Raw genomic sequence first — 24,612 nt, 5'->3', positions numbered from 1 at the left:
TTGGATGGAAGAAATCTTAATTTTAGATCGGATCAGGTGTGTATGGCAAAAGCGATCAGGAGATTTACTTAATAAAAAAAATTCCGGTATGATAGTAATGGATAGTTATCGGGGGCATACGACTGATAAAGGGAAAGACATTTTAAAAAAGGTTATGACAGACCAAGTAATAATTCCAGGCGGATTGACATCTTCTAGATGTCTGCATTAATAAACCGTTCAAATCTACATTAAAACAACTGTACAGTAAATGGATGGGTGATGAAAATTTCTTTCTCACGACTACAGGAAGAATCAAACGCCCAGATTTTAACCAGATCTGTGTTTGGATAAAAGATGCTTGGGAAGGTATTTCCACGGAATTAGGAAAAGTTTAAAAAAATGCGGAATATCTAATGAACTTGATGGTGATGTAGACGATCACCTTTGGCAGAGTGACGTGGTGACTACCGGTAACTCTTCTACAGACATTGACAGTGACAGTGATTAATTAAAAATAAAATCCCATATTAAAAAGTGTATTGAAATGATACTTTCTTTTCGTTATTCTGGCCTACTGATTCTGAACTAAACTAGTACTTACGGTAATTAATTATTAATGTAATATTAATATTTGCAATTTAAATGAACGAATTAAAGGCATTACTTTCTAGTATTTTCGTATTTTTTTATCATATTTGTTGCACTTTAAAATACCGGTATATACTCGATTTTTTTTTAAAGATTTTCGGTCCGGAAAATCGAGGTGCGGGGCTTATTCGTGGGCGGGGGTACTCGAATAAATACGGTAGTTTAGGCGTGACGTCTGTGTGTATCTCGCATAACTCAAAAACGATTAACCGTAGGATTTTGAAATTTTGGATTTAGAACTGTTCTAACATCTAGTTGTACACCTCCAACTAGTTTTCCAAAATCCAAAATAATTTGATTTTGACTTTTTCTTAACTGCACTAACAAGCTCTGCTTGAGAGCTTTCCAACGATATACAAAACTGGTGCTTATTTTCATTGGTTCCAGAGTTATAGCCAAATAAAAGTTTAATTAATGAAATATTTGGATCTTACAAGGGAAAGGCATATCGGTTCAAATCCGATTTCATCTCTTTTTTTAACTTTTTTTTTTTAATTTAAGTATATTGATTTATTAATAATTATTAACCTCTTATTTATAAAAAAAATTTACGATGAATAGTAATTCAATAATAACAATAAAAAAAATATCAGAAATTATTGATAAAATAAAATTTTATGTACTTTTAAAAATGTGTATATGTAATTTAACAGCATACAAGGAAGTAATGTGTTGTCCACGTCAGATTTTCTTTAACATATTTTCCTTAAAAAATTATTCGAGAAAGTAACGCGATTTTCTGCTGTATTTTAAGTAAATAATAATATATGTTATATTAAATATTCATTTCGTTGTATTGGTGTAATTAGAACTATATAGTAATATTAATAATAATCGAATTCTTACCTGCAAAAAACTTATTACATGTAGACATAAAGCAAGCGAAAAAGAGAGAATGTGTATGTTTGTTCAGGGATATTAATTATATAATACTCGTATTTACATTTCTATTAAACAAATGTCAAAGCCATAATGATGTATTGATAATAATTTTCATTTCACATTGTTGCAGTTCTTTGTCAAGTCAGAGATTATTTGTACTATTATTGTGTGATTAATTATTTTTTTATTGATTTATTAACAGAGTTATGTTTTCATTGGTTGCAGGTAAGCGATTTGCATTTCATGGAGTAATTTTAATTGGATATAGATAACACGGTTATTTTTAACTACAATGTTGTGGCAGTAAAATTGTAAGTACTAGTATGAAAATAAAAATTATAGTTGTATTTTGAGTTACGTTTCTCGAATTAACCAACGTGTTGATATAAACAGTATTTTCTCTGAACAGTAATACGTTTCCTCAATTTTGGTAGCAGCTTTTTCCGCTGTCATTTCGATTCTTGCAGCGTATCTATGTTATCCGTATATTATAAAGACTGAGTTAATGTGTGTGTGTCCATATATATATATATATATACACACACACATACATACGTTCGTTTGTCTAAGGCACCATTTCTCAATCTAGGGGCGCAAAATTAGCGTACTACTTTATACGTAAACAATAATGAAATCATTTTATGAAAAAAAAAAATTATTTACTATGAACATTTTACTTACATTTAGAAGTACACGTATAAAGAAAAGAAATAATGATGGTTGCGTGTGTTTTTCGTTTTTATCGAAACTGTTTTGTTTTTTACCCCCTTGTGAGTGTGTCACCATCACATCTGCTATATCCTCACCCGTTTTCCACTTCATTGTCTGTCCTACTCGCTCGGTTTAGGCTCCTAAAAAACCAGCAAGCTGAACTTCACGCAGCATCAGAGTTGTTGAAATTGAAAATCAAACTAGCGTTGAAAAGCCCAATCTAGTTGTCAAGTACGCTTGCAAAGTCGCGTGTAGTCGCTAGTATAATATAAATATAAAAAATATTAATCAACTGTGCTGATCACAATGTACATGATATAGCCGGAAAACAAGTCTGGGATTAATTATTTTTTTAAATTTTGCCGAATTTATTTTCTTTTTAAAAATGTTAGCGAAATTTTTTTTTAAGAAAAACTTTAGCGAATAAACTTAGTTTCCCGCGCCGCACTGAACGTGTTAATAAAAGTTGACATACTCACCCATAAGACCCAACTTTCTTTTTTGTCTTTACTTATGCTTTTTAGCTTTTTCAGTTTGTCGGGTTCCTTTTTAATCTCTTGATATATATAATCCAATTTTCATGATAAAAGTTGGATGATTAATCGTATTTGCTAAGTCACATTTTTAAAATCGTAGAGTTTTGCCATAACATCAGCATCATCGTTGATTTCGATCTGTGGCGTGGCAATCTGGGTTATCTCCATTGTGTTCATATTTACGTGTACAGTATTTATTTAAGATGCTTTAAATAACGCATGATCATACTTGTATTAATATAATAAATTTCTTCTTTTGAAATTTAGAAGGGATTTGAAAACCTGACTATTCCCGATATGCACTTAGCTATTAGACGTATTGTGTACAACCGAACAGGAGAGCGAGTTCGCGGACAAGTTCAGTAGCATCCTCCTCCCAAAAGCACCATACCCTACCAAAAATGGATACAGATATATCATCTGTATAAACCTAGCGGTACTCGATGTTGATAAAGGATCGAAGATAAGGAAATGATTGAATGCTGAAACGAAGGATCTATCTACGATGGACCCGTAATAAGAAATAAGCAAACACTGCCTTTACGATATTTTCAAGCACCCTTTCAGGTCGCCCATTTTGGTCGCAACATGTCGGCGGAGCCGGTATTTTTCCGCATGTGAAGTTAGAGCAGCGTGGTCCCGTATCACTCACTAATCAACGATTTTGCTTGGAGCGTACGTTCATGTTTCCACTAATATGATTTTTCTTCCAGAAATCAATGAGTTTCCTCTGAATAGGTTCAGGTTTCCTTAAAGAAGGCTTCTGCTCGTCTCCAAAATTGCTTGACGTCTACCTTTGTCCATCCAAACTTTTAACCGTTAATTGTCTAATCCTTTTTCGTTGTCATATAAGTATTAGCGACAGTAGTATTTCAGTATAAATATCAAATTTTAAAAGTAAGTTCTTTATATTTTACGGTTACAAAATAATGGTTGATGAGGTTGTTTTGCAGTTTAGATATACTAATATACGTTCTGTTTATATAAACAGTACTTTCTGCAATTAACGGAACACCCCAAACCAACTTTCAGCTGAAAAATAATTTTTATTCATATTCACTGTTGAGACTGTGTAAATTATTTATTGCTTAAAAATTGCTGTAATTTATTATTTTCTCATAAAGTAAATTCTTAAATAATTCCAGAATAATGTTTTTTAAATATTTTGTTTGTACATTTCCCATTAGAGTATCGGTATTCATTTGTTCAGCGTGGAAAAAATTTAATGTGGACACCACATAACAACTTCCTTGTACGTCTATTAAATTACATATACACATATTTTTTTTAAAATTAAAAGTACATAAAATTTTATTTCATTAATAACTTCTGTTATTTTTCATATTTGCTTTTTTTTTTGTTATTGAATTTATTATGTATTGTAAATTTTTTTTACAATCAGAGGTTAATAAATTATTAATAAATCAATATATTTAAATTAAAGAAAAAAGTTACAAACAAAAAGGTGATGAAGTCTGATTGGAACCGATGTGCGGTCCCTTTGTAAGATTCAAATATTTCATCAATTAAAATTTTATACAGGTATTACTTTGGAACCAATGAAAATAAGTACCACGTATGATATATCGAAAAAGTTAAAAATCCAAATTTTTTGGGCCATTCGATTGCAATCAAAAGGGGAGGTGCACAACTAGATGCTACGACAGTCCTAAATCCAAAATTTCAACATCCTAAGGCTAATCGATTTGCTGATGATATAGTAATTCTAGCCGAGAGTAAAAAGGATTTAGAAGAAACAATGAACGGCATAGATGAAGTCCTACGCAAGAACTATCGTATGAAAATAAACAAGAACAAAACAAAAGAAATGTAGTAGAAATAACAAAGATGGACCACTGAATGTGAAAATAGGAGGAGAAAATATTATGGAGGTAGAAGAATTTTGTTATTTGGGAAGTAGAATTACTAAAGATGGACGAAGCAGGAGCGATATAAAATGCCGAATAGCACAAGCTAAACGAGCCTTCAGTAAGAAATATAATTTGTTTACATCAAAAATTAATTTAAATGTCAGGGAAAGATTTTTGAAAGTGTATGTTTGGAGTGTCGCTTTATATGGAAGTGAAACCTGGACAATCGGAGTATCTGAGAAGAAAAGATTAAAGCTTTTGAAATGTGGTGCTATAGGAGAATGTTAAAAATCAGATGGGTGGATAAAGTGACAAATGAAGAGGTATTGCGCCAAATAGTTGAAGAAAGAAGCATTTGGAAAAATATAGTTAAAAGAAGAGACAGACTTATAGGCCACATACTAAGGGATCCTGGAATAGTCGCTTTAATATTGGAAGGACAGGTAGAAGGGAAAAATTGTGTAGGCAGGCCACGTTTGGAATATGTAAAACAAATTGTTAGGGATGTAGGATGTAGAGAGTATACTGAAATGAAACGACTAGCACTAGATAGGGAATCTTGGAGAGGTGCATCAAACCAGTCAAATGACTGAAGACAAAAAAAAAAAGGCTAATCGTTTTTGAGTTATGCAAGATACATACGTTCGTACGTACAGACATCACGCTGAAATTAGTCAGAATGGATTCAGGAATAGTCAAAATGTATATTTCCGTTGAAATTTGAAAACCGAAATTTTTCGCGATCACAATACTTTCTTTACTTCGTACGAAAAAGTAAAAACCCAACTTGTGTAAGACGATGTAAAATGTTCGTTTATGACTTTTTATAATATTAGGCTAGTTAGTCCATTTTTTTTAACACATATGTGAAAATGAATTAAATTATTAGTCCATTTCAGTTAGATAAAAAAACGGCGACAGAATTTCATGGGTTGCTGTCTCTTGTAAAAACTCCTTGTATTTTGATGTGTGTCCTTGATTTTACAGATAAAAAGTGTGGAGTTGTTTGTAAAATGTTAATACTATTAAGGATTTGTAAGGTACAATTAACTGTGAGAAAGTGGTTATTTATAAATATTTAATCTTTTCAATCATTTGATTGATTTGATGGAGCTCTCCCTCCATTATATTGTTTCATTGGGAAATTTCTAAGCCTCCAGGTACCTGTTCATGATAAATTTTTAATTAACGGTTCAAATTTCGCCTTCCTTTATTATTTTTACTTTGTAAAACTTTTTTTCAAATTTTATTGTTACTTAAAGACCTTTGATTTCAAAATATGAACCAACAACCTCGTCATTTTTTCTTAAGAATTGCCCACTAACTTGTTTCTTCTCTATATTCATTTATAAACCTCTTTATTTCATAATATAGCGTACTAATAGTTTTCAAGATCCGATTTTAAAACCTCTGTTCTTTGTTTTAATCTGGCTTTCCCGTTGTTGATGTTTCACTTTTATAAATCTCTTTATTCTACGTAGATATTTTGAAAAACTTCTTTATAATTTATTTCCTCTTTATGTTTTACTTTGTTAATCTAGTCAATTCACTCTTATTTGGATACTTATACTACTGAAAGAGTCGAACTGTGTATAATCTTGTTACGATGGATGCAGCACCTTTGACACCTCAGATTTTTCTTTTATTTTTTTTATTGAGGTTGGTTAAGGTAAGGTATTATTACGGATTAAATAAAGTTCCTTTTCGTAACTTGCATTTTGTAATTTGATGTATTTGTAGTAAGATTTCTAAAATAAAAAATAAAAAATATGGAAACTCCCTTGTATTTATTACACGTTTTATTAAGGTGAATCATCCGTTGGAATAATTTAATCCACATGTTAGTAATCACGAACAGTGACTTAGAGTGTATAGTAAGCTGACCCGTCCTATATTACCAAGATCGCTTATCAGCAGCAACAACTGTGAGACCAACTGAATGTCCGTCTTGTGCCTGACTTCCCGTTGACTGTTTCCTTGCTGTACGTCTATTATTTAACCACCAATTGTTTAATTCAAGCAGCTGGCTGGTACCTTTATTCTTTTAGAGTCTTTGACCTTGATTATTCACTAGTTAATTCAACTGACCTCCCGTAAAAGTCACAAACTGTAATAATGAAGAGTTACGCAAACCAAACTTTTGTTCTCTTATTATTCTTTCCATCATTTTTTTTTTTAATCCTTCTTATCGTTATTTTTTTATTTTTCTATTACAATTTTTATTATATTTTTAATGGGAATTTTTCGTTTTTTGTCTGCTCTCGGTGATCTACAATTTTTCATTCTGCCTACGCCGTAGCTTCAGTTAAAGGTATTATAAATTTCAGACGTATACGGAATTTTCTTGTAATGAGTTTACTGTAAGATTTTGAGCGTAAAGTTTCGTCGAATACTGCGGCTTTAAAATAAGTATTCTCCCTGTAAGAAAGTATTTTTCAATCAGATTAGATTTATAGTTGTAATAGTCTGTTCTCGTAAAAAATTATGATTCTCAAAAAAATAAAATCAAATTCAAATCGGTTTTTCTAACATATAATTAAAAAATATATTTTTATTGTGTTACTCTGATATATTTCTAGTTTTACTACTGTTCATGTAATGAGAAATACAGATTGCAAAAATCTAAAATGAATGAAGAGAGAAAAAAGTAGGATTTGTGGATTGAAGGGAATCAACAGTGGAGTTTTAGGGAAGTGGCAGGCGTGTACAGACACAATGGATTACAAAACCGGTTCGTTTATGATTCGACAAAGTGTCCTACCAAACTCATCCCCCAAAACAATTTAATTAATTTATTCGTCGATCTGTTTTATAAAAATGACGCAGTCCCTTTGTTTGTATCCCGTTTTAATAATATTTTACCCTAGCAGAAACCCTTCCGGGTGAATTCAGTTGTCTTTTTACTAGCATCGGCATCAATTCGATGCTACTGCGATGGTTAGCATAGCCCCATGTATTCTTTGTTAAATGGTAAAAATAAAAACAGAAATACTGGAACAAAACATTACGACCCCCTATAGATATAATTTATAAAAAATTTGTTTTTCCTTTTTTTGTATCCCACAAACCTTCCTTTCATTTAATCAAGCAAACTAATTCATTGTAACTTTAATTAATAATAAAATAGTTATTGTCTGAAATCTTAAGCAGTTTACATTTTCATTACTTTTTTCTGTTAGTTAACGCACATAAAATATCGATCTCGCCCAGCATCGGTTACAGAATATTTCTTATCAAATAATCCTCCATTCTATTACGGAGATTAAAAATATATTATTATAGAGTTTAAAAACATCAATTGCAGCGTCTGTTGCTATCAGGAAGTCATCGAAGTTTCCACCGTAGGCCCTATTTGGACATTCCGCGACTATGTGGTGGATGGTTTCTTTTTCGGCCTCACAATCGCAGCTTGAGGACGACGCCTTAAACCATTTGTGAAATGAGTCCGCACATGTGCCATGATTAGTACGGATTCTATGATTGACGTCTAAATTCTGCGAGGCTGTTCGTAGATGGGAGGTTTCTTCCTTATGCAGGGAAGTTTCCGACATCGGGGAGGAAGGTCTCCGTCAAGTTTCGTTCCTAAGAACGTGTAAAATTGAACCCCAATGCAGCCACCGCTGCATCATAGGCAGCGGTTATGCGGCTGTTCACATAGGTGGTCTTCTAGATCGCAGAGTATCTCTATTCAGATCGGCTATTTCTTAGTGTATAGGGAATCGAGGATTGTCCTGTATACGTCTGTTGTCACTCTGGTCTTCTTTAGTGCATTACCAGAGTACTGTGTCTTTTCCACTGATCATTGGTGATTTTCGACTGTTCGGTCGAGTGTGTCCCTTCAGACAGTATCAAGGTTAGCCGATTTTCAGTTTGTGGTCACAGGTTGCACCTTATTATTTTAGACTCATTTTATTTGCGGCTTTGACGGATTGTGACTGGCCTGGATTTCTGCGACGCGTCCCGCCTCATCGTGGCTGAAAGATGGCAACGACTGCTGGTCGTTAGCTCCCTGTAACGGGAAAGGGTTACGGCCTTCAGTCCTCTGCGCTCTTTTCAGAGCGAGGGCAGTAGTCTGGTTTTTTGCCGTACGTTTAGTATTGCAATCAATCGTTCCAGCAGCGGCCAAGAGGCATGAAGAGTGACAGGAGAACGTAAGGGTTTCGGGCTGCTCGTCTCGTTGCGGGCAGTTGTCACATTTGTGGGCTTTCCCAAACCAGAGTGGTAGTTAGACAGCAAGAGTAGTTACTTCGCTCAGCGTTAGTTCACTAATGTAGGAAATCTTCGGTCATGGAAAGTTTCCAGGGGGTCCACAAGTCCAGGCGGAAGCGCAAGCCGGAGCCTGTGCCATCAGTCTCCTCCGAGGACGAATCAAGCGCAATGGACACGGACGCTCTCACCCGAGCGAAAACACCGCCGGGTGTAGATGAGTTCAAAAAGGCTAAGGGCAGACCTGGCAGTTCTGCCCAGCTTGCAAAGGTAGTCCAGGAGGACCTGGACTCCTTATTAGAGTTTCTTTCCCTTCCTGGAGGCGTCAGAGCTGGAGTGAGGAAGACGATGCTGCCGGACTTTTTAAGGTGAAAGAGGCGGTAGCAGCGTTAGCGAACGGATTTGAGTCCTTGGCTTCCAAGCCCAAGGAGGTCAAGGCGGTACCCAAAGCTCCCCAGGCCCCGGCGCAGCCCAGGCGCTACGCCGATGTTCTTAAAGACAAGCAGGAAGCCAGCAAGGTGGCTAAGAAGCCAGAGGTTATTTTCGTGAACAAGGTTGAGGGCTCAAAGGCCACAAGCAAAGACCTCAAACGGGACTTTCAGGTTGCTCTTCGCGGTAACCGAAAGGACCTTCGGGTTAGGGACATTAAGGAGACCAGCAAAGGGCTGGTAGTGGTTGCTGACAATAAGGAGACTGTCCGAGTCATCACGGAGTCTCTGGGGGTTAAGAAGCTTGAGGTTAAGTTTGACCCCAAGCGGTTGAGAAGGCCCCGTGTCATAGTGTATGACATTGAGTAGAGTCTGTCTGATGAGGAGGTTTTGTCTCTCATTCGAGAGTAGAACACCGATTCGGACGAGGCTTCGTTCAAGAACGAGTGCAGGCTGGACTTCAAGACTGGGAAGCGTGATGCCCCACGGTATCACGGTGTTTTCGAACTAGGCGCTGGTCTCCACCAGAAATTCGTGTCGGAGGGACGAATCTTTCTGGACTTCGCATCCTGTTGCGTTAAGGTGCTGCTGCACCTTGACGTGCAGCGATGCTTTAAGTGTTTCGGCCACTAGGCCAAGTTCTGTAGATATGCGTCGGTCTGCGCGCATTGTGGCAAGGAAGGCCACAATGCGCGACAAGGAAGATCTTGTTTGCGGAGTATCGGCAGAAGAGGACCGAGTATTTTCATAGAATTAGGTCTTCTAAGCATGATTCCTGGCACTCTTTTGTTCAAGAGCAGGGGAGTAAGGATCCATGGGGTGTTGTCTATAGAGTTCTTGGTCATAAGCGGAGAAAGGACATTCTTCTGTCGGCTCTCTCGACCCGAGATGGTGTTGTTGTTGTTGATAAAGATCGTGTACTTACTCATCTGATGGACGATCTTCTTTCAGATGATATCGAGAATGATGAGACCTCGTATCATCGACGAGTCCGAGAGCTGGTTTTCATTCCGACATTGTGTCTGCTGAAATTACTGAAGCGGAAGTCCGCCAAGTAATTTGCAGCCTTGCTAGAAATAAAGCCACCGGATATGATGGTATCACGGTAGAACTCCTTGTTGGCATCGTGCCTGTGATTCTTGGTGTTGTGTTCTTGTGTTCAATAGGTTGTTGTTTGGGCACTTTCCAGCATGTTGCAAACGTGGTCTTTTGAAGCTGCTCTTCAAGGGTGGCGACAAGGATCCCACCGTCAGTTCTTACCGTCCTCTGACGCTCTTGCCTGTAGTAGGTAAGGTTTTTGAGAAGGTCCTGTACTTCAGAATCAATAGTAGGTTAACTTCTAACCATATACTGATGGACGATCAGTGCGGTAAGGGCACAAAAGACGCGCTTCTTAAAGTTATAGAACTGGCTTTAATCCGGAGCATGGATTTCCATGCTCCGGGGATGCGGTTGCGCTTCAACGAGGGCATTTTGAATGTGCAAACGACACTGTTGGCGAGACGCGGCTGCATGCCATTTAGCCATGGTATGTAGTGGCGGTTTAAGGTGGTGAATGTCACGCGGGGTTCTGTGATGGAGCTGAGTGGGAGTAGGCGTTCATTCGCCTCTCCCAGGTAGACCAGACCAGAGTCCGTAGTTAAGTTGTTTAAGTAACCCAAATAAGGGTCTATTAAGCGGTAGCTGAGTTCATTAAGGGAACTAGGTCTAAATTTCGTTGTTGCCATCAACACTTTTTGTGGGAAGTTGTTGTTATTTGCCTCGAATTACGGGACATTCACGGAATTGGCTCATTAGTTAGTAGAACTAGGCGCGGGGTTCGCGTTTCCGCGTGTAGGCTCTTAGCTTAGTTCTTGAGGACCACGAAGTAGTGTTAGGTGTCCGAGTCTTCTTCGGAAGGCGATTTTACTGGGAATTACTTATGTAGATGTCCCTCGGGGTATCGGCATCGGTGGCATCTCAGGAGGCAGGCCGAACACTGTGGAATGTGATCAGTACGAGGGCAAGAAGATTACCTCCGTTAAAGCCACTACTGGCAAGGAACGGAGGGGGTGGTGTAGCGACCGGGCACGCTACGTTGGCGGGATCTTCTCCCCTCGTTGGAGTCGAGATGTATACGTCTGTACTCTCGAAGAAGAGCTGCCTTACGACGGAGATTAGGAGGGGTATGGGACTCATTATAGGTGGAGGTTGATCTGAATGTTCCGCTTATAAGCGGAAAAACATCCGCATGTTGTTATTTAGTCAACATATTTTGTATGTGCGCTTTTGAGCCAGACCGGAGTACTGTATTCTGCAGTCGAGTAGACTAGCCCAAGCGCCGAGTGCACAAGGTTTCGGCGGAAGAACCGCAAGTTGTTCCATCTATTTTATGGATGATAATATTTCTAGTTCTCTGCTTCGCAGCAGTGTTTTTCAGATGTCTCTTGTTGGACAGTGTTTGGTCCAGAGTAACACCGGGTGCGTGTTATGATGGAGAAGGTTACCCTAAGATTGAACTTGTTCCTGTCTGTTTGCCAGCTTGTTGCAAAGATGGTAGCAAGCCGTCTCCGTCTTTCTGAGATTTAGTTTCAGCCTCCACTTGCGAAAGTGTGCTCTTAAGCTCGACAGGTCAGACGTCAAGATGGCTTCTGTTTCCTCAAAAGTTCTTTGTCCTGTGGCTATTATCCAGTCATCTGCATATCCAAACTTTCGGGATCTAGTGTCAGGAATGACAGAGATATGGGGACTGAAATACAATGAAGCCAGAACGGACTCCTGGTGCAGCTCGTCGTTCAGTATTTTTGAGGAGATTTTGTGGCTACTTGAAAACTATAACTTGAAAATATAACTTGAAAAGTCTTACAGCAACCTTGTTGTCAACGAGTCGTAAGATCTTTCTACATGGAATTAGAACCCATGATCTCCGCCTGATTAGGGGAACGCTTATACCTGCCTTTATAATTGCTGGTCGGTGATGGCTGTGAGGGAAATTTGTTAGGATTCTGCGGTGATTCCCAAAGGTATATTATCATTTGTGCTCAGAAAGCGTAGGTCAGGGTTATATTCTTGGTTCCAAGCTGCTGATTTTAAAGATCCCCATTCTTTAACATCAAATAAAAAATGTTGTTATAATCTGCCCAGTTCATTAATGTGTCACCATTGATGTCGTTGTCTCTATATTTCCATAGTGTATGATGACTATTAAAATCGCCTACTTACACAGCTGGCAAAGGAGGCTTTGTTTAAGGTGGCCAGGCGATAGCAGGAGGTTTATGTACATTACTAATAGTTATCTCTCCTACCTTAATGACAATTTCATAGATGTTGTTCGAACTGGATATCTTAGACAGATTGAAGGTGTTCGACAGATGAAGCGAACGTAAGTGGAAATTCCATAGGCACGGTGATGAATGGCTCCCAACAAATCGTATCCTACATCCTAGCAAGCTGTTCTTTATTTTCAGTGTGGGTTTCCTATATGGTTATTACGTCAGTATCGTTATTTACCAAACTTTTATGCCGGAACTAACATTTGGCCCAGCTTATTCCTTCTACATTACGTTGGCAGATCTTTAAGCATGTTCCGAGGTTCCTTATCAAAAGGTCCTGAGGACTATTTGAATTAACTGTGGCACTAGGGATTGTGTGCTTTAGCCAGTAGATGAAAAGATTGTCTGGCTGCCAAGGTTGTTAGTTCTTTAGCGTTAACCAGGATGCACCACGTGGAGGCGAGCTACGTTGCATCCCTATGTTGTTCTTGCGGTAAGTGTTTATGGACACTATAAATCATAAATTTTACATAATATTTGAGTAGATTTTATTGACTCAGTAGATCGTTTAAAATACGAATATTTCGCACGTACAAATACATACAGTACCCTCTACATCACGCACATGATATTACTGCACAGATGTTTTTCTGTGCTGTAACATAGCATCTTGTCATTTGTTAATGTAGCAAATATTAATGGATTTCGGGGTAAGAAAACCATCGTTCGAAGTTCTTTTTATTGCGAAATATTTGTGCGTCTTTCCGCGAATTTCCACTTAATTCTCGACCTCGTGACGATCGGGAAGGCCATATTGTATCCATATCTGTTTGTGCTCTTCAGGAATATTTCTACAAAGTATTCGACCTTTCGAGTTCATTATATTTAATTTGAAATATATGTTGTTTAGTTGAAATGTAGTTACTGTAAAATAAAATAACAGAAACTACGATTCCGTTTGATGCCTCCCTCATCTTTTTTCATTTCATATTTCTAGATCGAATGATATTTTTTTGGGGGTAGGGATATATGCAGCTTTATCGCGTTCATTTTTTTTTGTAGTTTTGTGTTCTATCTTTAATAGAGTTTTGTAATTTTGTGTTATTTACGGTTGTTTACTTTTCGATGAGTTTCTCAAAAATTAAATGTTTGATTTAGCTAACAGAATTGCATTTTTTTCAGGCAGTAATAACCCTTTTGGTTGTTCTTCAGTTTTTGGATGACTGGATTCTTGGGCTTGATTTTCAGTGGTTTGTAATTTTTTCTGTATTCACAAAAATGTAATGTTAAATAAAATAATAGACTTATTCTTCTTTTAATATCATTGACAGTACGTAATGGATTGTCTATGAAACGTCGCTTAACACTTCATTAGTTTTTTAAATCTACATTTTACAGTTACTTTCAGTAGCTTGAACGAACGTCACGATAGTTAACTTAATAATTTTCTGAGTCTTGGGGGAAAGTAATTTTGCTCGAAAATTATTCCTTGGAATTTAGCCGTCATATTGAAAATGGTATACTATCTCTTTCACCGAATTTAGTTATTATTTTTTCTGTACGTACTGAATCCGAAAATGAAAGGCATTTCGTATAAAAAAAGATAGTTGTAATTTATTTGGCAATTCAGTGTTTATGTTTCGATAGTTATGATAATTTCACTTTTTTCTGATAAAATGATATGTTATGAACATTCAGTACGCATTTATATTTTAGATTATTTATTATTATTTTTTAGCGGATTACCAAAGAATTTGGAAATCGCTAATGCGCCGGGTCATGTTTATATACATACGTGTGAATCAGATTTTTTCGTCCGCTCTAACGGACGCAAATCTTAACCGATTTTGGCGAAATTTGGTGGGGTGATATAAACTCATTGAAAATAGAGTTTCCTGTTGATTTTCAAACGAAGCGTAGTTAAAACCAAAAAAGGCCGATTTTTCGTTATTATATTTCGATCTTCTCCGTTATCTGTTGTCACTGAATTAAATCGTCCACTTAAACTAATGCTTTTATGAAAACTACTGCTCTAGTTAAGTATGCATCAGTTATTAAGCTAATTATTTTAAAATGTATTGTATTATAAACATTATTTTTGAAATTAACGACACTAATACAGACAAAAACGCAAATAATTAATTTAAAATAAAATAGTAGAATAAAATATTTTAGAAAAACCTTTGGTAAAATGTTCTTTCAATAAGAATTTATGTGCTGCGATCTCTTCTATTTGGTTTTTACTTAAAAGGTGATTTAGTTTTCATGAAATCATTAGTTAAATGCACGGTTTAATTCAATGGCGACAGATAACAGAGAAGATCCATTTTTTGACCTTAAATTGTGCGTAACTCAGGAAAGACTCAACTTATCTTCATAAAATTTTCACATCCATAACTTTAGATACACTACTACATCAAAACGAAATTTCAGTAAAATTGATCTGGTAGTTTTGGAGATTTTCCAATCACAAAAGTTGGCACATATATATATATACGAAGGTAAGTCAATTATTTTTCGCAATTTAGTTGTATTTTTGTTTATGTTGGTAGTACTGTCGTGTTGAGTAGATACGCATGCGTGGTTTAATTGTTATGTCTGTGCAGGTTTGATGCTGCTAGGTTAGTTCCATTGTCGCTGCCCTGCCGTTAACCATGGCTGCTCCGCTTTCTGTTGGCACTAAAGAAGAGCAACGTTCAGTGATCCGTTTTTCGTGGTCGAAAGGTGTATCAGGAGCCGAAATTCATCGAAGACTTTCGATACAGTACGGGAATAGTGTGTTGCCGCAACGGAGTGTCTACGAACGGATTGAAAAATTAAAAAATGGTCGCACAAGTGTTACGCACGGCGACGCAGCCGGACGACCGTTTACCACCACAAATGAGTAAAACATTAAGCGTGCACGTGACCTGGTTTTCTTGGACAGTAACTACTGATGAAGTGGCACATCGTCTGCAAATAAGTCACGGTTCTGCTTACGAAATCATCCACAACAGACTTCGATTTCATAAAGTCTGTGCAAGATGGGTCCCAAAACAATTCACACAGCTGCATAAACAAACGCTCTTGGACATCTGCCAAAAACATTTGGATCGCTATGGTAACGAACATTTTCTTAGCCAGAATCATCACTGGTGACGAAACATGGATCCATCATTACAAGCCGGAAAGTAAACGGCAGAGTATGGAATGGAAACATCCACACTCGCCCTGCAAAAAAAGTTCAAGACCCAACCGTCCGTAGGAAAACTGATGCTTACGGTTTTTGGGACTCAAAAGGCCCAGTACTGGAACATTATGAGGAAAGGGGCACGACAATACACATTGCGCGTTACAGTGAGATGCTTACTGCCAAACCGAATCCTGCAATTCGAAGCAAACGCTGAGGACTGCTGTTGAAAGGTGTTGTGTTGGACGAAAATGCCCGTCCACATAATGTTGCTCACACTGTTGAAACGCTCCGGAAACTCAACTTTGAAGTTCTGGCTCATCCTCCGTCTGAGTACTGGCTGATCTTGCCCCTTCTGACTACCTCTTGTTTGGTCCACTCAAAGAGGCATTAAGGGTCCGTCAATTTGCCTCGGACGAAACGGTGAAAGAAGCGGTGCATTCCTGGCTCGCATCTCAACCGAAAACCTTCTTTTATGAGGGCATCAGAAAGCTTGTGCACCGACGGCTCAAGTGCGTTGAAATGCAAGGGGACTATGCTGAAAAATGATTTACATGTAAGTTTCCTATTTGTATTGCAATAAAATGTATAACTACATTGCAGATAATAATTGACTTCCTTCGTATATATAAGGAAAACCTAATTTAAGGGAATGGTATTTTCGTACTCCTCATACCTCAAAACGTAAAGAAAATTCATTTTCATGTCAACTTCCACCATGCAACCGAAACTAACAACACCGTACGTTTCTTCGAAAGGTTTGTAAAAAAAAAATTAATTTCGCTATAGTACTTCGGTTTCCCAATAATCCAAAATCTGTTCTAGTATTGTTAAAAGATTAGGTTGTGTAAAAAAAACCTATATCAAGGTTTTATCGTTTTGAACACATGATACTAACATAAAATGAAATGTAAGAAAAAACACCGAATACAATCTTATTTTCAAAAACCTTTACAACAGTTTAGCATCCTTTCTTTCTTAACTAAAACACGAAAACCCACCCTTCAGTCGGACTGCGACAGAATTTTTTTACTAATGCATGATGGGCAGTCATTGCGGAGGAGCTGTTAGCTAGCCGTTCTTGATAAAGCGAAAGAGAGAGAGAGTGAGCGGGAGTGTGTGGTGTATGTGTGTTACTATCTCTTTCATTCGGAAAGTTCTGAGTTCGATCGCGGTTAGGCTTTGTATTTTTCATTCGCTAAAGAATTCTTGTTATCATAAAACGATTGTAATTGGGAGGGGGATTAGCTCTGTTTTTGCTTAAAGAATAAATTAATATTTGTAGATATAAATAGAGAATAGCTGACCCGAGCCGTTCATTTCATAATTATTTTTTGAAGTTGTCTTATTTCCTGGTAGTTTAAGGTATTATTGAGTACTTTTTTTATACGTATTTTCTATCGCATTAGGTGGGCAAAACTTATATTAGTGCGAATAAAAGATTAGATTGTTAATTTTAATTTTGAGTAAACTTATAACGTCAATGAAAGAAAACTGATGTAGAATTTTCCTAAAATTACTACTGGGTAAATAAATGTGCTCAAACTACAATTAAAGGAAGCGTGTTGGTTAAGTTATTTGAAAATTTTTGTAGAAAAGAAGCGAGTTCTGTTGTAATTATTTTAACACTTTTATTGTAATTTCGATTTTCCGCTTGTAATTATAATGAGTAAACGTTCACGCCGGAATAAGGTCGTTTATTGCATTTATAAATTTTTGTGTTACTTTATTTAAATTAGCTTATATCTCCTTCGGTGATTAAGTAACACAAAGGTAATGTGGATATATTGCAATTTACTTCACGTCTATAATTTTACGCCTATATTATACTGTACTTACAATTTAATTTAATAAGCAAGCTTCTTTTAAAACAATATCCTCGTATTTCTCTTTGTTTTCTGTTTATGTAGTGCCTTCTTCGGGATTATTATTTTTTTACACGGATAAGGATTTAAATTTAATAACGATAAGATGAGAGTGTTACTACTTTATCGTTGTACTTGATTTGTTTGTCTACGGATTTACTGAATTACGTTCGTTAATCGAAATTTACCGGAAAGCAAAATCTTTTTGGAATAATTTTTACCGTGATAATTTGGCTTGCCGATCGTTTAAAGATCATTATTTAATAGGGAGAGATTAGATTATTAGCTTGTAGGGGCTGTTTTTTTGTTATTAAAAATTTAGGAAGACGTTGTTATTCGTGATTTTCTGCCGTATCATCAAACAATTTATGGTTTTTTCTACTATTGTAGTTGCTAGTCACGATCGATTCCTGCTTGCCGTAGTATACTTGCTCTTAAAAATACGATGAATCTACCTGCTTTATCTCTATTTTTCAGTGATTGAACATTATACGTTCTTGCAGTTTCGCGACTGAGAATTTAATCTTGTGAATTTCGATGCGACGAAAAATTATCGTGCAAACGGGGTGGCATAAAAAAATGCCGTGACCGTCCACCAATTTCGGTTTTACAATACCTTATTCTCAAAATTGTGCAATAAAAAGTGCTTAAAATAAAGTCATCGATTCTTACAATAATTTCAATTAATTGACGAAAGGAATCCAAGTTAAGTGTTTTATTGTATAGTTATTGTAAGTGCATTTTATTGTATCATATTTATTCTTTTATCTGACGATTTAGAAATTTTTACTTAAAAATTTTTTTCGTATCAATTACCTAAATAAACGCGATTGCAAGTTTTGTATAATCTGTACATATGTTATCTCACGAGTAAGATTTTTTTATTTTCAATAAATTAATTAATTTGTTTTTATTTGTATGTTACTTTTAGGAACCGTGAGTATGCTTATCGAAATGGTATAGAAATAATATTTCTAAATCTAGATGAATTAGAAATAAAATTTAAAGTTTTCGTAGATCGTAAGAATGTAATTTATTTAAACTTGGGGAATAAAATGTGGTGGTAAATGAAAACTATCGCGCTATTCTTTGCGTGCATATGCACGCTCGTTCATTCACTTGATTGCTCGAAATTAAAAAAAAAAAACTTCTTGAAAGAGCGAAGGATCAGATACAGATCGTATATGTTATAGATGTGAATCATATATAGTATACGTATTACCTATCTGATGTTGTTGGTTCTTTGTTTATGCTATTAAGTTATGCATATGGTATGGCATAAAACAAACACACCCACATATAGCGGTCAATACACCATTATTGAGATTGATATAATAACATTATGTCGTATCGGAAATAGAATCGATAGTGTTTTAATAGATCTTCTGCCTTATAGTTGTACCGATGGGTTGGTAAGGGTTGCCTCTACATATTTTACCGACTGTTTATCACACGCGATCTCTACCCTATTTGACATGCAATGCGGGGTTGCCGCTTCTCATAGAGATCAATAGCGCGTTCTGTGTGTGTGCGCGCGCAGCTTGCACCCACGTGTTTAATGACGTCACCGTGACAGCTGTGTATGCTAGTGCACTGACCCCGCCGCAAACTGAACTAATGCTGCTACTGCTGTTACTACTACCACTTACCGGTTTCAGCCGTTGCCCCAGTTACCCCATCCGTGCGACGTATATCGTCTATAGATGTCAACCGTATCGTATTTATTTTAATTTTCTGAGGGGATTTCCGACATTCAGCTGATTTTTTTTCACGCTTCACCTCGGTATATTTAAGTACAGTTTCTTAGAAGTACGAGTAAAACGTTCGTAAAATTTTCAATTATTTCATCTTTGAAAAATGTAATCTTAGTTGTATCGTATGGACTTTACTTTTGACTGATGTTAATCAACCGTACCTTAGATCAGGATATTTCCTCGACGTATTTAAATGATCTGTTTACAATAATTATTTGTATTCGTTTGTTATAGTTTTATTATACGACTTAATACACGACACGGGCTTAATTTTGTCCATGTTATTATTGTGCTGTGAAAATTACTAACGCGTAAAAAATGGTCAACCTTGACGGAGATTAGAGCCCGGAACCCTCTGTCGTAATTATTTTATTATATTTTAAACGGAATAAAGATTATACAAATATAGTAAGTTAAAAGTGAACATTTCCCCATTTTTATTAATGCTAATTGGTAAAATAATTATCGTAAGTTTTGGATTTTTAACATATATACTTTAAGCGATTAACTTTCATGATTGTAATTTTATCTTAAATATCGATTGCGATCGCTTCCTCGAATGATGTTAGGAAGTACACGGTGCAGTCCCTCGTACAGTATTCTGAATTTTATTACTTTGTATTACACTTTAATTTACATAATTTAAGTCTCTTAAGTCTATTTAAGATAGTTGCCGGAAGAATTTCATAACTTTAATTTAACCCTAGTTAGTCTCCTTAGATAAAACGGGAATTGAAATGTAACTCTTCAAGGAGCTCTTGAAACAACAAATTAGGGATTATTTGATTTTTGTACAAGATTTTTTTAGAAGTTTTTACTTTAAATTTTTAGATTTTAAAAGCCTAATTTTTAGAAAATTAAAAGCTAAGTAATAAACTGTGTTTTCAGTCGTTAACAAAATTATGAAAATCGAAAGAGCAGGTTTGAGTAAAGGTTTTTAAGAAAGATGTCTAGGAAACCAAAACGTTTGCCTGTTCATTGTTTTATTACGAGCAGGATTAATTATATTTAATTTACATATATTCGTTACGTTAATAATTTATTTCTTTTTAAGAAAGATTACTCGCAAGTAATTTTTTTTACATTACTATTTTTCAGACACCACGGTACCATAAGACTTAAAATGAATATTCAGTTATAAAAGGGAAAATTTAACCGTGATCGAAACGGTCTTAGTACAATTAAATTAAAATCGAAACTGTACATTAAATATTTAAGATTCAAAACAATAATTTTTTTTCTTCTTTCGGATATACTTTTCACTTTTAGGTACTAATTTACTGAAACTTACTTTCTACTCCACCTGTTCGATTAATCGACAAGCCTTTTGTTTAACTGTATCACGCATTCATAGGCCGTAATTAAATTTCATCATAATTAATTATAAATTAAATCCTGAAATCTTACGCGACGATATTTAATCTGCAAATATAACTTCTGTATATTTTTATTGAATGTTACCGGTATTTAATGAGAGAAATAGAACAACCGTAACGAAATAAAAAGTAAATTGTATGGGTAATGAAACTTGTGTTTCGGATTACTCTTGTTTTTTTATTATTACTTATCGGTTATTTTAAATCGCCTTCTTATTATTATTTCCGATTATTCCCCTTTAGGAGAGCGCGTGAACTTGTGCCAATTATGATTTTACCTCCTTCTTCTCTTTTCTTTTCTTTTTCTTCCCAAAACCTCTTCATCCGTTCACTATGTTTCTTCTTCCTTTCCTCCGTCCTCTTCTTCCTATTGTTTATTTTTTTGCCGAAATTCATCGAAGACTTTCGATACAGTACGGGAATAGTGTGTTGCCGCAACGGAGTGTCTACGAACGGATTGAAAAATTAAAAAATGGTCGCACAAGTGTTACGCACGGCGACGCAGCCGGACGACCGTTTACCGCCACAAATGAGGAAAACATTAAGCGTGCACGTGACATGGTTTTCTTGGACAGTAACTACTGATGAAGTGGCACATCGTCTGCAAATAAGTCACGGTTCTGCTTACGAAATCATCCACAACAGACTTCGGTTTCATAAAGTCTGTGCAAGATGGGTCCCAAAACAACTCACACAGCTGCATAAACAAACGCTCTTGGACATCTTTCTTATTTTTAGTTTCATCCCTAAATTTCCTTTTGTCCATGATTTTTTCTTCTGAGGTGTTCAGCAGTTTCAGGTCGTCTTGTGTTTCAACCAAATTGATTTTAATTTACTTTCCTTGAAGGTGTTGAAAATTTTCTTAGCGAGTCTATGTTCACCCGTCCTGCATAAGTGTCCGTAGAATTCTGGACGTCTTTTCCTAAACTTGTCGGTGATGGAGTCTGTGTTTTCATATAATTCCTTTGTGGACCGTTTGATCCGGGTTCCGTCTCTGAGGACCGCACCGTGGATTTTCCTGAGGATTTTCCGTTCTTGCTTCTCGATTTCATGAATTTTGATCATTCCAGGTCGCCATGAATTTTAGGTCGCCTTATGTGTATTACCGACGGTGTTTAGTTTCATTCTTGTTGTTAATATTAAACTCTTCGTTATAAAAGATTCTCCTTCGATCTCCGTGGCGGATGATCTCTGCTCTTCAACCGAAAGTTGTAGGTTCGAATATCGGGTGGTGATAGCAGTATTTACGCTCTGGAAAATACATTTTTCAGTGAGAATAAATCATAAAATAATTGTAAGTTGGTGATAGACTGTAGTTGTTTGCGTAAAAAAAATTAAGAGAAAAAATAACATGTAAAGTAATTATTTATTGATAAAAATTTTTATCTGCATCCGTTTTAATTGAAAAACTGATCCTCGTTGGAGTTTTTTAATTTGTAACACTTTTACTTGAAATTATTTAAATTTAGTCCCCCTTTTGTATATAGGAAACGATTTATATTTTTCCACACCGGATATAGACGTGTAACATATTGCTTTCTATAGAAGGAAATACTATAATTTTTTACTTCACATTATCTTTTCCTAGCTTTTTTCTTACGGCTACGTTAAACCGTCTTAAGTTTAACACAGTACAAGTTCTGTGTCAAAGATACTTTCTTTGAAAGTAAAAATCTCATTACGTATTGGGTTCCTGCGATAAATTTAATGAACCTGTCTCGTACGGGACCGAATAACTCGTTCATTTCACTGGGCTTGGAGTACTAATATGAAACAGTGTTGACTAGCTAATGAAGATAACGGGAAGCCACTTCGCTCATCACTTTTCCTAGTAAGCCTGAGATGAAATGATTGTTGGGAATTGCTGTGCTACTTTCTCGAGTAACATCTGTCTCTTGTTGCCTATACCAATTAAATTTCGACATTTAATATACGTGCACGATTTATAAAGTCTAAAAAATAAATTTCAGAAATACATCTGAACAGATCAATGCTTTTAATCGATCAATCTTCGTTTTTAAACGATCATGTGGCAATTTATTGTAAAAAAAAATTCTTCTATGGAAGAGATATTATCGCTTTCTTTGTTGGTACGCTAATAGTTTCAGCCTTTTTTATGAGATCCGTGAGATTTTTAGGGAAAAAGTTTTTCTGAAAATCGCAAAGGATTTTTGTGGAGAAAATTATTATTTCCGTCTCCGAATAACATAAAGAGATGATTCAAATACTGTTATTTTTGTATTAATATTCAACAACAAATATTCGACAAAATGACAACCTGAATAATTTGGAAATAAGTCTCGGTACTAATATGAAATAAATAGATAATTACTCAGTTATTTTCCCACTAGATCACGTTTTAAAATTTATTTAAAAATATTTTATTGTTTATTTTGTAACGTTACGGACGTTCACAAATTATAAACTGGCAAATTGTTATCCCTCGGTAAACAAATTAAGAAAAAAATAACAGATAGGTATAGTTTATAGATTATTACAAATAAACATGATTAAATCGTATTATTTAGACTACGTACTGTAATTAATTACTTACAAAGAATGTAAACAATGATTCATTGATAGAGTCTACTCGAAAGTGTTGTAATGGTTTAAATTAAATTTGATGTGACGTAAATTCTTAATTATATCTATATTCGTACTGTTCTAATTTGTATTGTTATACTATTTACAGGTGATTTAATTTTATTCAATTTGCCCGTCTGTCGTGATGAGATAATTTGATAAAATACAGCTCAGTTCATTTTATTCGATATTCCAGTATTTGTAAAATACCTTATTTACATATTATACCGATGAATATGTTATACTATTTTAAGTTATTTGTTTCGAAATCATTACCGCTAAAAATATTATATTTCATATAATTAAATATTCTTAATCGGGTGTGATGTCTGTAATGTTATTGAATTTGCGTTAATGCAAAAACAGTTTTCTAATTAATTTTGTAAATATTTTCTAAAGTTTCAACTCGTGCATGAGATGAAATGGTTTAAGTAGAGATTTTCGTTGAAATAATTTGAAATAATGAAATAATTTCTTTTTTTTATGAATCATAAATTATACACGAGATAAAAGTTGTAAAATTTAAAAATCAAGAGGTCTAATTATTTTTGGGGGTTGAAGTGTAAATAATTGGTCGATTCTAGTCTCTGTTCCCGTTTGCTCCGCTTCATAGACTGATAATTAATACGAAGCGAAGGTGTTCGCACTTCTTTTATTTTCATTCTAAAGGCTTCCGTCCATCCCATTCCGTATTTCTTGCACTTTTTAATTTATACGCGTAGTTCCTGTACAAACGTCAGAATTTTAGTTTGCAGGTGTGTTTAAGTAGAGTTTTGTAATCGTGGTACAATACCATATGTGCATGTATAGGTTATTAATATGTTATAATATGCTATAATTTTTATTTTCTTTTGTTTCGAAATTATAGCAACTTAAAAATTTATTACATTGTGTGCTTGTGAGTGCGTGCGGAGAGGGCAGCGGATTGGAGGGAGGTATGTGTTGTGGCTTATTTCGTGTGCGTTGCGTAAATCCGGCCTCTGTGTAACGGACTGAAGAATTTATAGTAACCGTCAACGCTGATCGTGTTATTCCTAATATTAAGAATCTCTTGTGAATTTTTTGTACGATTATGTCCATCGTAAATTAACAATAATTGAAGTAAAGATTTGCGGGGTAAAAATGTTTTTATAGAGTTCATAAATGTTTGCGTAAAATCGGCATTTCGTAATCAGGTTATTGGTTTTTCATGTCTTTAGACTCTTAAGGACTTGGCCTTTCTGTTTTCTTTCCACGTAACTTTCGAACGGTTAATTATTAGTGGATTACAAGAAAGTATGCTAGGATAAATACTTTCTTATTCACCGGTGTTATTTGATGGTTAGGTTTCAATTAACCACACTTCTCAGA

General features: G+C 35.5%; 1 protein-coding gene across 3 annotated transcripts in view; it reads left to right on the top strand.

Moving 5' to 3' along the window:
* Nucleotides 1-24,612, top strand: part of gus (splA/ryanodine receptor domain and SOCS box containing gustavus) — a 507,417-nt gene that overhangs the window by 348,764 nt on the left and 134,041 nt on the right. The gene's annotated exons all lie outside the window — the stretch shown is intronic.

Source organism: Lycorma delicatula, chromosome 1 (genome assembly GCF_047948215.1).
Source record: "Lycorma delicatula isolate Av1 chromosome 1, ASM4794821v1, whole genome shotgun sequence".
NCBI lineage: Eukaryota > Metazoa > Arthropoda > Insecta > Hemiptera > Fulgoridae > Lycorma > Lycorma delicatula.
Note: the sequence above shows the minus strand (reverse complement) of the source record. Positions and strands in the feature narration are given on the sequence as shown.